Raw genomic sequence first — 12,500 nt, 5'->3', positions numbered from 1 at the left:
TTCCCTTTACGATTCTGACTGGGGCACTAAAACATTTGAGACTCGATCACTCCTGACACTCCCGATAGTTTGGTGTGCCTTGCAAATAGTTTACATTCTACCCCCTTTATAAAATACGCAGCATTTTTCAGTACACCCTAAAATTTATGTCAGCACGATTCTGACTGGGCCACTAAAACAATTGAGACTTGATCACTCCTGACACTCCCGATGGTTTGGTGTCCCTTGCAAAAAGAGTTTACATTCTACCCCCTTTATAAAATACGCAGCATTTTTCAGTACACCTTAAAATTTATGTCAGCACCCCATGTTCACACACTTCCCTTTACGATTCTGACTGGGGCACTAAAATATTTGAGACTCGATCACTCCTGACACTCCCGATGGTTTGGTGTCCCTTGCAAATAGTTTACATTCTACCCCCTTTACAAAATACGCAGCATTTTTCAGTACACCCTAAAATTTATGTCAGCACGATTCTGACTGGGGCACTAAAACAACTGAGACTCGATCACTCCTGACACTCCCGATGGTTTGGTGTGCCTTGCAAATAGTTTACATTCTACCCCTTTACAAAATACGCAGCATTTTTCAGTACACCCTAAAATTGATCTGAGCACCCCATGTTCACACACACTTCCCTCTACGATTCTGACTGGGCCACTAAAACATTTGAGACTCGATCACTCCTGACACTCCCAATGGTTTGGTGTGCCTTGCAAATAGAGTTTCCATTCTACCCCCTTTATAAAATACGCAGCATTTTTCAGTCCCCCCTAAAATTGATCTGAGCACCCCATGTTCACACACACTTCCCTTTACGATTCTGACTAGGGCACTAAAACATTTGAGACTCGATCACTCCTGACACTCCCGATGGTTTGGTGTGCCTTGCAAAAAGAGTTTACATTCTACCCCTTTACAAAATACGCAGCATTTTTCAGTACACCCTAAAATTTATGTCAGCACGATTCTGACTGGGGCACTAAAACAACTGAGACTCGATCACTCCTGACACTCCCGATGGTTTGGTGTGCCTTGCAAATAGTTTATATTCTACCCCCTTTACAAAATACGCAGCATTTTTCAGTACACCCTAAAATTGATCTGAGCACCCCATGTTCACACACACTTCCCTCTACGATTCTGACTGGGCCACTAAAACATTTGAGACTCGATCACTCCTGACACTCCCAATGGTTTGGTGTGCCTTGCAAATAGAGTTTCCATTCTACCCCCTTTATAAAATACGCAGCATTTTTCAGTCCCCCCTAAAATTGATCTGAGCACCCCATGTTCACACACACTTCCCTTTACGATTCTGACTAGGGCACTAAAACATTTGAGACTCGATCACTCCTGACACTCCCGATGGTTTGGTGTGCCTTGCAAAAAGAGTTTACATTCTACCCCTTTACAAAATACGCAGCATTTTTCAGTACACCCTAAAATTTATGTCAGCACGATTCTGACTGGGGCACTAAAACAATTGAGACTCGATCACTCCTGACACTCCCGATGGTTTGGTGTGCCTTGCAAATAGTTTACATTCTACCCCTTTTACAAAATACGCAGCATTTTTCAGTACACCCTAAAATTGATCTGAGCACCCCATGTTCACACACACTTCCCTTTACGATTCTGACTGGGGCACTAAAACATTTGAGACTCGATCACTCCTGACACTCCCGATGGTTTGGTGTGCCTTGCAAATAGTTTACATTCTACCCCCTTTATAAAATACGCAGCATTTTTCAGTACCTCCTAAAATTTATGTCAGCACCCCATGTTCACACACACTTTCCTTTACGATTCTAACTGGGCCATTAAAACATTTGAGACTACACACTACGCTTACATTTAACCCTTTGATCTACTTGTCACTGCCACGAACGAATGAAAATAAGAAGGAATCTGAGACAATAGTTTCAAAAGACGTAAATAATGTTTAGAACCTCCCGGGGCCTGAAGTTCAATTTCAGGTCTATATTATTTATCTAAAGTAACGCAAGTGAAGAGAAACATGTGCCATTAACAGTCAAGAGGTCAGATTTTAGCCATTCAGTGTGTTAGTAGCTCAGAGGGAGAGAAAATGAAACTAGGCAAATTTATAAGTTCTTTTGACGATAGCAGATACTTGGTCAGAACTTTACTTATTTTGAGGCGAAGGAGTAGAAGGAGGCGCAGAAGATACTACTCCACAAGATATGATGATGAGGAAAGTGAAGGAGGAGAGGGAGAAAAAAGTCCAGAATCATGGAAAAGACGAAAACAAGAGGAGACTTACGGAAAAAAAAGTGAGGAAAGAGAGGAAAAGAGAGGGAAAGAAGAGGAGAGGCTGAAAAAAAAAAAATCACGGGAAAGAAGAGGAAAAATACAAAAAAAAAAAAATACAGAAAAAGAAAAAGAAGAGGATATAGAGGGAAAGAGAGAGAAAGAAGAGGAGAGATCGAAAAAAAGTCACGGAAAGAGAAATTAAGAAGAGAAAGAAGAAAGAAGGAAAAGAACAGTCACTACTACCAGTCTATCAATTTTCCATTCAGTACTACCTCTCTCTCTCTCTTTCTCTCTCTCTCTCTCTCTCTCTCTCTCTCTGCATTACAAATCTACTTATAACTTACTTTCTGTTAACTTGCTAATATATTTCCCATGCACAATATCACCTCAATATTTAACTGCATGCTTATCAATTTTCACCTCCACACTCTCTCATTACTATATCTTATCTAATTCCACAGGTAGACTCTATATATTACCTATTTATCTCTTCCTAATGTTTTCTTCTTCATTTTTACCTAATTAATTACTCCAGTCTGACACAGGTGCGCCCCCCTTACCTGTTTTATTAATTGATTCAGTGTATAACTTCTTGTGTGTGTGTGTGTGTGTGTGTGTGTGTGTGTGTGTGGTTGGTTGGGTGTAAGGGTTTGGTGCCTCTGTCTCTCTCTCTCTCTCTCTCTCTCTCTCTCTCTCTCTCTCTCTCTCTCTCTCTCTCTCTCTCTCTCTCTCTCTCTCTCTCTCTCTCTCTCTTTCTTTACCCTAACATATCTTCCTCCCTTCTTTTCTCCCTTCCTCCCTCCCTCCCTCTCTTACTCCCTCCTTCATCTACATAATTCAATAAGTAAAGAGAGAGAGAGAGAGAGAGAGAGAGAGAGAGAGAGAGAGAGAGAGAGAGAGAGAGAGAGAGAGAGAGAGATTTTAGAAACTGTTAATTTTTCAGTTCTTCAGATTTTTACTTGTTGTGTCCTCCTCCTCCTCCTCCTCCTCCTCCTCCTCCTCCTCCTCCTCCTGCCTGGCTTCCATGGCGGGTACATGAGATCGTATGGTTGCTCCTTTAAGGACAAAGTGTTCCTAGCTGGCTGTCTTTCCCTTCTACTCCTCCTCTGCGATTCTTGCGTATTTCCTTGTATTTTTTTTATATATTTATTAGTTTGTGGTGATTTTCCTCTTAATTGTCTTTTGTGTTCTATTTCCCTTTTATTGTGTTGATTTTTTTGTTATTATTTTGTATTATTGATTGTTTTTTTTTTTGTATTCTATGTCTTTCATTTCTTTCATCTTTTCGTCTACTCCCTATCTTCATTATTAATCTCTACGTTATTATGTCCATGAAGAAGGATTGCTGTGGTTTCTTTAAAGTCCAGTAAAATACTCGTGTACAACTTTGCATTAACTTAAAAAAAAATATTCAACAGAGGTGATAGAAGATCTCATTGTTTATTTAAGCATCCTTGTGTATAACGTTCTAAGCTAACATTAAAGGAACGACAACTTACGAGAGATCATCAATAATTTTACAAGTGGCAATCTGTATATAAAGCATTCTTACCTGCAAGCACCTGTCACCCTCATCCATAAATTTGTGTAGCTTTATTTTAGCCTTAACAACCTGATTACTGAGTCCATTACAGTGATCGACCATTGTTGTTAAGATGCAGTGCCTTCTTATCTCTTTCAAAATGTACTATTTCTCTTCCTCTCCTAATTATTAACCCTAAATATTTTGTTTGTCACTCTTGTAATCTTCCATTCATCCCTTACTGACTACTGTCCTTGAAAATTCACTCCTGCGTATCTTAAAAACCAAAGTTTCTCAAGCTTAAATCCATTATTTCTCGGCCTGTTCTGATTACTTCATCATTGTTGTTAAGATGCAGTGCCTTCTTATCTCTTTTAAATGTAGCTGTACCCACTATTTCTCTTCCTCTCCTAATTATTGATCCTATGTCACTCTTGTATTCCATTCATCCGTTACTGATTACTGTCCTTGAGAATTCATATCTGCGTATCTCTTTCAAAAAACAAACACTCGTTATCTGCACCACAAATAGTAAAATATTATATTGTACTCGGTTTTTTATTTTCGCTAAGTAAAATTGCCCACCCACTTTGTTATTACCAGTCATTTAGAACGCCCGACACACACTAGTAGGGTTCGAATCCCCGGCTTGGTGAAGACAATTTGAACGTAAGCCAAGGAGTTGTGACCTTTGCACCCCGCCAGTATTGCCAAGACGCCTTGAGCCAGAGGGGCGTGCTGGAAGCCTTACCGTCTCCCCTTCCTCTAACAGCGGGGGAGGAACTTGTGTGGTGTGGAAACGTACTGGATTAATTTTCTTGTTTATTTTTTTGTAATGATTTTATTTCTTAGTTAGGTTAGGTTAGGATAAGCTGGAGTTTTTAATTAGCTTGTTAGAATGATTTTATCTCGTGTGAATTCATTGATTTGTTAGTCAGCTTGTTAGAATTTGATTTCTTAGTTACCCCGTTGGAATTAATTGACCTCTTAGCTTGTTAGAGTTAGTTCATTTCCCAATTAGCTTGTTAGAATTTGTTGATTTCTCAGATAGTTAGGAATAGTTCTCAAACAGACCAGGAAGTATTTGCTATTGATGTATTCCTTCTTGATTTGACCCAGCCTCGTCACTCCTTGAAAATTATAGCATCTTTTAGCCCCATCCTGACTATTGACCATATACAATCTTGTCTACATCACCGTGTGTCTCCCCTATGCCACTTGCACTCCTCCATCATCACCACAGGAACATGACACGACAAAATATAGATTGTTGCATGACGTGACGAGACCTACAAGTGGCATTCCCTGTAGAAAACGTACCTTTCCTGATTGCTAACCCTGAATATCTTGTTTGTCACCTTATTGTATCTGGCACTTGAACACCTCCATCAACACCACCAGCCTATATACAACATCTGCATCACCTTTACTCTTCACCTACATGTACCTTCACTCTGTTTTCTGCAGTTCCTTTGGTGTTCTATATGCCGAGGAATCCGGGAGAAGGTGACTCAGGGTATCTCAACACAACTCACCGTCACTGTCCGTCTTAACCATCAGAGTTCTTGCCGCCAGCTGAGGACACACCGTTCATCAGTGAGTACTATGCCTCGCCCCTCACTGCCCTTCCTGTACCATGCCTTACAATGTACTGTCTTTGTACTGTGACTTATAATACACGGCTCCTGTTAGTAATGCTTCTTACGATACACTGGCCTCCCTGTTCTCCGTCTTATAATATTAAGTTTCTTTTACTGCGTTTTTTCGATATATTGTTCTCCTACCTTGGTCTCGTGGGACTCAACTTCATATTGGTGTAAGTTAATATGATATGGTTTGATTTTTAATGCTAATTCTGCTGTTACTGGTGGTGGTGGTGGTGGTGGTGGTGGTGGTGGTGCGACTACTACTACTACTACTACTCACCACTATTACCACCACCACAACTGCAACAACCAGCAAATTAAAACCACCACAATCTCACCATTAACAACAACAACAACAACAACAACAACAACAACAAAAAGACTAACCTAACCTAACCTAACGGTCATTCTTATCAAAATACGTATGACAAAACCAGGTTCATTCATCAAGGTTCAGCGAGGACTCAGTAAAATCACCTTTAGTCTGTCTCTAATAATAAATCAATAAATAAACACAAAGGAAAAAACACAGAGGAAAAGGCGTTGCTACCCCCCCCCCTTCCTCTTTACTGGCCTTTCACAACATGCTGGGAATGTAAAGACACGTACTATGCTGGTGAGATGGAAAAAAATAATAATGCACTTGTGTGAGGTAAAATGATAGATAGATAGATAGATAGAGATAGACAGAAAGATAGAGATAGATGAAAAGATAGATAGATAGATAGATAGATAGAGATAGAGAGAGAGAGAGAGGTTCAGTGCAGAAAAGTTAATAGGCTATGAAAGTCCAGCTTTGACCACGCCACCACAAGTCTCGCAGCCTAAAACTGATCAATTTTGCCCCAAACTTACGTTCAATTTGCAGTATTATTCTTTATTTCTGAGTTTCCTGTTAGTCTCCTTTATCATGCGTGTGTGTGTGTGTGTGTGTGTGTGTGTGTGTGTGTGTGTGTGTGCTTGCCACTTTGTCTGACTGTCTTCCTGCGCATCAGTCTCTCGGCCAGTTATTTATTTATTTATTTTTTTTTCATGTTTCTAGAATATTACGCTGTTTGTTTGTTTGTTTGTTTGTTTTATAAGTAACGATGCCACCATAAATTCTATTAAGTTAGTCCTTGATTGTCTTATTTATTTATTTATCTATTCTTTTTCTTATTCATTCATTCATTCATTCACATTTGGTTTCTTAATGACTCAATTGCCTCACCCACTCAGCCAATCATATCAATCAATTACTCAAACTTATTCACAATCAGGCACTGTAAACATATATTGACCTATCATTCATTTCCTATAGTTATTATCTACTGCCACGTGTCACTGCTGTTACTCCTAATGTTGACAGCAATATATAAAGTAGAAAATTAATCCCTGCAATATTTATTTTTCTCTTCACTGCACGTTCATCATTTATTGCAACATTTTTATCAATTCTCTTCAAATCCTTCCTCACGTGTTTCATTTGTTGCTCGTATACTGACTTGCTGTGTGTGTGTGTGTGTGTGTGTGTGTGATGTTATATAGGGCAGTTGTGTTGTAATGGGCACGTGTTATGAGGCGTCTGTTTGGGTTGTTAGAGTTGAGTGAGGGAACTGTACTGTATTGTATTGTAAGAAGGGAATATATTTTATGTTGTGTTATAATGTATTGTGTTCGTTTGCACCCTCGCGCCTCACCCTGCCTTATCTCTCTGAACTCCGTCCTTGACCTGACCTGACCCTGCATCCCTTGCCAGTTCAGTCCTTGGAGGTACCTTTTTAATTCCTCAAGTGTGTTTTCCTAAAGTCAGGTATTTTACTAGTCTTTTTGCTTCTAACAGTTTATTATTCCCATTCTAAAATGTACCTAATTTCCCTATGGTCACTGTTAACTCCAACTGCTGCCCTCCGACCTCTACCTGCGTGACTCTAGTAGTAGTGGTGGTGGTGATGGTGGTGGTAGTAGCAGTAGTAGTAGTAGTAGTGGTGGTGGTGAGAGAGAGAGAGAGAGAGAGGGAGATTGGTTTTCAGAGTGGTGGGTAAGTGTATTGGGCTAGAATGCGTCTGAAATGGGCTGGATTGGGCTAGAATGGACTGTATTGGGCTGGAATGGGCTAGAATGAGCTGGATTGGGCTAGAATGGGTCTGAAATGAGCTGGATTGGGCTAGAATGGGCTGTATTGGGCTGCAATGGGCTAGAATGAGCTGGATTGGGCTAGAATGGACTGTATTGGGCTGGAATGGGCTAGAATGGGCTGGATTGGGCCGGAATGGGCTAGAATGGGCTGTATTGGGCTAGAATGGACTGTATTGGGCTGGAATGGGCTAGAATGGGCTGTATTGGGCTAGAATGGACTGTATTGGGCTGGAATGGGCTAGAATGACCTGGATTGGGCTAGAATGGGCTGGATTGGGCTAAAATGGGCGGGAATGGTCTGGATTGGGCTGGAATGAGTTGGGGTGAGGTAGATTGGGCTGGAATAGGCTGGGATGGGCTGGATTGGGCTGGAATGAGTTGGAGTGAGCTGGATTGGGCTGGAATAGGCTGGGATGGGCTGGATTGGGCTGGAATAGGCTGGATTGGGCTGGATTGGGCTGGAATGAGTTGGAGTGAGCTGGATTGGGCTGGAATAGGCTGGGTTTGGCTGGATTGGGCTGGAATAGGCTGGGTTGGGCTGGATTGGGCTACAATGAGGTAAATAATGGGACTGTTTGTCAAGATTGAAAAAAAACATGATTTTTCTTAAAATATAAAAAAATAATTTATTTGATTTAAATTATATTTTTTTTGTATTAAAGTTATTGTTGCTTTATTTTATTTATTTTTATTTATTTATTTTGTTTTATTTATTTTATTTTTTGTTTAGTAAGCTTGTGTGAGTGGTGAGGCCATGCTGTTGTTGTTGTTGTTGTTGTTGTTGTTGTTGTTGTTGTTGTTGTTGTTGTGAAGCAGGCCAGTGTTCGTGACACAACGCACTCCATTACACAGTTAACAAAAATAATTTCTTCCATTAAAAATAACAAACAGCAGAAAGTGTAATCAGATCAGTTATATTAAACTAACTAACTTTGCATTAAAAAAAAAAAAACTAAAAAAAAAAAAAAACATATAAGCTCATTAAACTTCATAATTAAATTTATTATCATTATTACCAACAAAAAACAAGTTGTGTCTGAGGTGCAAGAGATGCGGGGAGGAGACTGCCAGGGAGGTGATGGGAGAGAGGGAGCCCCGTGCTGCTTCACCTTTCCCAGGGTGAGTGCTGGCAGTCTGGCCAGGCGGCGGTGGTGGTGGTGGTGGCGGTGGTGACGCTACCCGGGGACAGGCAGCGTGGTGGTGGTTGGCCTGGTGTCTCTGGCCAGGTGGTGCGGGGCCTGGAGGAGGTGCAGGAGGCAGCCCGCCACTGCCCCACTGCTGAGGTGACTGTGGTGCAGTGTGGCGTGGTGCTGGCACGGCACTGCTGCACCACACCACACACCACACCACTGCCACCATCATTTATTTATTTATTTATTTTTGAGTAGACAAGCAAACACATACACACGCCCATTAACAGACAGACACACACACACATACAGACAGACAGACAGACACACATGTAAAGTTGAGAGTGCGGGTTGTGATGGTGGCGGCTGTTGGTGTGAATATTGGCGGCAGGACACACCGCTCCACGCATTGCTCCTTCACTAACAACACGAAAGTTATCAATATTCACACTGTCTCATTTTGCTTCTCAATAAAATTATTGTACAAACATAAATCTTGCTTCTCATTTTCCTTCAGGTGGAAGTGAAAGGCCGCGCTGCACCCTCAGTTACACTAGTGCTCCTCTTATTACCATTACTACTACTATTATTATTATTATTATCATTATTATTATTATTATTATTATCATTATTATTAACTGTAGGTTGACTTTGTAAGTTTGCTTTAGTCACCGTCAATCTGTGCCGTTCTCTTTGAAGACTGCGTTGATGGAAGGGGTGACTGCACCAATGTCACTGCGGGGGGACTGCGCTCAAAACTGTGCCACGCTTGACTTTCCTTGGTGACGGAATACACAGAGGGGATGTGCCGCAACACTGCAGCAAAGGCAGGGGAGATGTGGGCACTTATACAGTCATACCAGTGACGTAATGGCTGCACCGCTTATTTGGGTAGCTCATGAATAATAAGATAAAGTTAAACAAACGCAAAATTTTGTGAGGAAGAGCAAAGGGATTTACGTTGTAGCATTGTTTGAGTGAGCGGTAGAAGACAGCTAGATATGCAACATTGCGGCGGTGAGAGAGAGGCTGAAGACAGTCAGTTAGAGGAGAGGAGTTGATGAGACGAAAAGCTTTTGATTCCACCCTGTCTAGAAGAGCAGTATGAGTGGAACCCCCCAGACATGTGAAGCATACTCCATACATGAACGGATAAGGCCCTTGTACAGAGTTAGCAGCTGGGGGGCGGGGTGAGAAAAACTGGGGGAGACATCTCAGAACACCTAACTTCATAGAAGCTGTTTTAGCTGGAGATGAGATGTGAAGTTTCCAGTTCAGATTATAAGTAAAGGACAGACCGAGGATGTTCAGTGTAGAAGAGGGGGACAGGTGAGTGTCATTGAAGAAGAGGGGATAGTTGTCTGGAAGGTTGTGTCGAGTTGATAGATGGAGGAATTGAGTTTTTGAGGCATTGAACAATATCAAGTTTGCTCTGCCCCAATCACAAATTTTAGAAAGATCAGAAGTCAGGCGTTCTGTGGCTTCCCTGCGTGATATGTTTACCTCCTGAAGGGTTGCACGTCTATGAAAAGACGTGGAAAAGTGCAGGGTGGTATCATCAGCATAGGAGTGGATAGGACAAGAAGTTTGGTTTAGAAGATCATTAATGAATAATAATAAGAGAGTTGGTGATAGGACAGAACCCTGAGGAACACCACTGTTAATAGATTTAGGAGAAGAACAGTGACCGTCTACCACAGCAGCAATAGAACGATCAGAAAGGAAACTTGAGATGAAGTTACAGAGAGAAGGATAGAAACCGTAGGAGGGTAGTTTGGAAATGAAAGCTTTGTGCCAGACTCTATCAAAAGCTTTCGATATGTCCAAGGCAACAGCAAAAGTTTCACCAAAATCTCTAAAAGAGGATGACCAAGACTCAGTAAGGAAAGCCAGAAGATCACCAGTAGAGCGGCCTTGACGGAACCCATACTGGCGATCAGATACAAGGTTGTCAAGTGATAGATGTTTAAGAATCTTCCTGTTGAGGACAGATTCAAAAACTTTAGATAGGCAGGAAATTAAAGCAATAGGACGGTAGTTTGAGGGATTAGAACGGTCACCCTTTTTAGGAACAGGTTGAATGTAGGCAAACTTCCAGCAAGAAGGAAAGGTAGATGTTGACAGACAGAGCTGAAAGAGTTTGACTAGGCAAGGTGCAAGCACGGAGGCACAGTTTCGGAGAACAATAGGAGGGACCCAATCAGGTCCATAAGCCTTCCGAGGGTTTAGGCCAGCGAGGGCATGGAAAACATCACTGTGAAGAATTTTAATAGGTGGCATGAAGTAGTCAGAGGGTGGAGGAGAGGGAGGAACAAGCCCAGAATCGTCCAAGGTAGGGTTTTTAGCAAAGGTTTGAGCAAAGAGTTCAGCTTTAGAAATAGATGTGATAGCAGTGGTGCCATCTGGTTGAAATAGAGGAGGGAAAGAAGAAGAAGCAAAGTTATTGGAGATATTTTTGGCTAGATGCCAGAAGTCACGAGGAGAGTTAGATCTTGAAAGGTTTTGACATTTTCTGTTAATGAAGGAGTTTTTGGCTAGTTGGAGAACAGACATGGCATGGTTCCAGCCAGAAATATAAAGTGCATGAGATTCTGGTGATGGAAGGCTTAAGTACCTTTTGTGGGCCACCTCTCTATCATGTATAGCACGAGAACAAGCTGTGTTAAACCAAGGTTTAGAAGGTTTAGGACGAGAAAAAGAGTGAGGAATGTACGCCTCCATGCCAGACACTATCACCTCTGTTATGCGCTCAGCACACAAAGACGGCTCTCTGACACGGAAGCAGTAGTCATTCCAAGGAAAATCAGCAAAATACCTCCTCAGGTCCCCCCAGCTAGCAGAGGCAAAACGCCAGAGGCACCTTCGCTTAGGGGGATGCTGAGGAGGGATTGGAGTGATAGGACAAGATAAAGATATGAGATTGTGATCGGAGGAGCCCAACGGAGAAGAAAGGGTGACAGCATAAGCAGAAGGATTAGAGGTCAGGAAAAGGTCAAGAATGTTGGGTGTATCTCCAAGACAGTCAGGAATACGAGTAGGGTGTTGCACCAATTGCTCTAGGTGATGGAGGATAGCAAAGTTGTAGGCTAGTTCACCAGGATGGTCAGTGAAGGGAGAGGAAAGCCAAAGCTGGTGGTGAACACTGAAGTCTCCAAGAATGGAGATCTCTGCAAAAGGGAAGAGGGTCAGAATGTGCTCCACTTTGGAAGTTAAGTAGTCAAAGAATTTCTTATAGTCAGAGGAGTTAGGTGAGAGGTATACACCACAGATAAATTTAGTATGAGAGTGACTCTGACTCTGTAGTCGTAGCCAGATGGTGGAAAACTCAGAAGATTGAAGAGCGTGGGCACGAGAGCAGGTTAAGTCACTGCGCACATAAACGCAGCATCCAGCTTTGGATCGAAAATGAGGATAAAGAAAGTATGAGGGAACAGAAAAGGGGCTACTGTCAGTTGCCTCAGACACCTGAGTTTCAGTGAGGAAAAGAAGATGAGGTTTAGAAGAGGAGAGGTGGTGTTCTACAGATTGAAAATTAGATCTTAGACCGCGAATGTTGCAGAAGTTAATGAAGAAAAAGTTGAGGGGGGTGTCAAGACACTTAGGGTCGTCGACGGAAAGGCAGTCCGACCTGGGGACATTTATGGTCCCCTCACCAGATGGGGACTCCGAGGCTGGTGTAGGAGTCGTCATGATGATTTTAAAATTTTAGAGTGAATGGTGTGTGTGTTATTAGGTGCTTGTAGTTTTGTGTGGAGGAAGAGAGTTGTCTTTAGAGGGCAGGCTGTGACTGCCCCCTTGTGTTGTGAG

At 41.9% G+C, this 12,500-nt stretch overlaps 1 long non-coding RNA gene across 1 annotated transcript in view; it reads left to right on the top strand.

Annotated features, from left to right (window-relative positions):
* LOC135098467 (uncharacterized) overlaps window positions 1–9,086 on the top strand; it is a 34,670-nt gene extending 25,584 nt beyond the window's left edge. The window contains exons 2-3 of the long non-coding RNA XR_010267020.1: window positions 5,267–5,395; window positions 8,594–9,086. This is a non-coding gene — a long non-coding RNA (uncharacterized LOC135098467). The remainder of the gene's footprint in view (window positions 1–5,266; window positions 5,396–8,593) is intronic.
* Window positions 9,087–12,500: the final 3,414 nt, after the last annotated feature.

Source organism: Scylla paramamosain, unplaced genomic scaffold (genome assembly GCF_035594125.1).
Source record: "Scylla paramamosain isolate STU-SP2022 unplaced genomic scaffold, ASM3559412v1 Contig65, whole genome shotgun sequence".
Classification (NCBI taxonomy): Eukaryota; Metazoa; Arthropoda; class Malacostraca; order Decapoda; family Portunidae; genus Scylla; species Scylla paramamosain.
This window is presented reverse-complemented; position numbering and strand designations above follow the sequence as displayed.